General features: G+C 38.9%; 1 protein-coding gene across 1 annotated transcript in view; it reads right to left on the minus strand.

Annotated features, from left to right (window-relative positions):
• The window catches only part of LOC106875129 (uncharacterized), a 26,621-nt gene that overhangs the window by 22,732 nt on the left and 1,256 nt on the right, over window positions 1-2,633 (minus strand). The gene's annotated exons all lie outside the window — the stretch shown is intronic.

Below are 2,633 nucleotides of genomic sequence, written 5' to 3' on the forward strand. Positions count from 1 at the left end.
GTGTGTGTGTGTGTGTGTGTGATTGTGTGTCTATGTTTGTCCCCCCAACATTGCTTGACAACCGATGCTGGTGTGTTTACGTCCCCGTAACTTAGTGGATCGGCAAAACAGACCGATAGAATAAGTACTAGGCTTACAAAGAATAAGTCCTGGGGTCGATTTGCTCGACTAAAGGCGGTGCTCCAGCATGGCCACAGTCAAATGACTGAAACAAGTAAAAGAGTAAAAGAGAAAGAGTATATGTGCATAAATATATATATTTGTGATCTGCATGTATGCATGCAAGCCTGCACCTATGCATATGCATATATACATATATGAACTTCTAGGCCGGTGTCCGATGCGCTATCAGGCCACTAAGACTAATTTTTAAAATATGTATCTAGGAGATTACTATGTTTTACAACCTACTAACATTGCTGAAGCAGATTCTTCGCCCTGGTTCTGACAATGATCGTCATTACAGTATTGTGGTATTGTGCAGGCTATTATTGACTTACGTTTAAAACAATTTAACCAACAATTATTTTCTAATCCTCCCTTTCAGTCACAGTCGTCCAACAAGTGCACATGCTCTAATATATTTGTATAGATGGATGGATGGATGGGTGGATGGGTGGATGGATGCGTGTATGTATGCATGGATGGATGCATACATGCATGTATGTATGTGTGCATGTGTCTATGTATACATGAATGCATATACGTGTATGTGCATGCATGCGTATGTGTATGTGTATGCATATATGTGTATGCATTTACGTACATATCTGTAGATATATCTATGGGCCTGCATTATTGCTTACATGTCTGTGTGTGCGCCTGTGCACTCGCGTTTGTGCATGCGCGTGCGTGTGTCAGTGTGTGTGTGTGTGTGCGTGTGTATGTAACTATATATGCATGTATGTATGTATAACTATATATGTATGTATGTATGTATGTGCATGTGTGTATATGTGTATGCATATACGTACATGCCTTTTAGATACATTTATAACCTTGCACATTTGTATATCAATATGTGTGTTTCTGTATCCTGCTTTGGTCGACTTTGCCATTCATTCTTTCGGGTCGATGAAATAAGTTCTAGTTGAGCACGGGGATTGATGTAATCGACTTATCCCCCCCCCTCCTCCGAAGTTGCTGGCCTTGTGTCAAAATTTGAAACCAATATACATGATTGTGTGTGTGTGTGTGTGTGTGTGAGACAGAATCTGTACGTTCTTGTGTGTGAGAAAGAGAATTTGTGTATGTGTGTGTGTATGTGTATTTGTGTGTGTGAGTGTGTGTGTGTGTGCGTGTGTGTCTGCGTGTGTGTGTGCGCGCGCAAGCGTGCAAGCGTCCATACACAAAGAAAGTAACGTGAGAAAAGCACCGACTATTTACCCTTGCCAGACACAAATTTAACTGGCAATGCTGCCAACAAATTAATAACCAATAGCACATTCGCTACTATCTTAAAAAATAAAGTTATGTTTGATAAATGTATTTGATAATGTTGTCCTAGAATCACTATGTCTGAATATATGACGAGTTGGTCATGGCTAGAACGCTTTCGATCATTCGTCAGATCTCTTAGTCAGGACTAACCGAAAGCTAAGAAAGCATAAACAACATGTACCGAGCCAACGAAGAAGATTCCATGAGGTCCCCTTGTTAGAAATAACAGCCAAATTCACTCAAATCACCCTCCCGGCGTTTTAGCAAAAACAGTACTTTGAATAATGTCCCCATCGTACTTCTCTTTCCCTGCGCATAGGAAAAAGACAGAATGGTCACGGCAGGGATTCCTTTCTGCTTGGTTAAGGCTCGACAGCAGCTAAACAACAATAACAACCCTCAAAAGCATTCTTTTAAAGACAAGTAGTAGTAGTAGTAGTAGTAGTAGCAGTAGTAGTAGTAGTAGTAGTAGCAGTAGTAGTAGTAGTAGTAGTAGTAGTAGTAGTAGTAGTAGTAGTTGTAGTAGTAGTAGTAGTAGTAGTAGTAGTAGTAGTAGTAGTAGTAGTAGTAGTAGTTTCTGATTTGGTACAAGGCCAGCAGTACTGATGGAGAGGTTTAGCAGACATCATCGATCTCAGTGTTTTGCTGGTTACCTTACATTATCGATCTCGGAAAGGTGAAAGACACGGTTAGCATCGGCGAAAATTTGAATTCAGAGCGAAAAGAACCGGAACAAATATCCAAAAGATAGATAGATAGATAGATAGATAGATAGATAGATAGATAGATAGATAGATAGATAGATAGATAGACAGACAGACAGACAGACAGACAGACAGACAGACAGACATACAGACAGACATACAGACAGACAGATAGATAGATAGATAGATAGATAGATAGATAGATAGATAGATAGATACACACACACATCCATCTATCACAAACATACATACATACACACATAACAAGCAACCATGCATACACACATATTACTACTACTGCTGTTATTACTATTATTATTGCATCTACTACAAAAAAATTCGTATAAGAAATATATCAAACAGCGAATTAGAGTATTCAATACCACATGAAGAAATTATGGATTATTCAGCCAAGAGTATATGTGTGTGTACATGCAAAGAAGCCTGCAGATGTTGCAAGTATGAGGATTATACATATATATATATATA

This window comes from Octopus bimaculoides, chromosome 4, assembly GCF_001194135.2.
Source record: "Octopus bimaculoides isolate UCB-OBI-ISO-001 chromosome 4, ASM119413v2, whole genome shotgun sequence".
Taxonomy (NCBI): domain Eukaryota; kingdom Metazoa; phylum Mollusca; class Cephalopoda; order Octopoda; family Octopodidae; genus Octopus; species Octopus bimaculoides.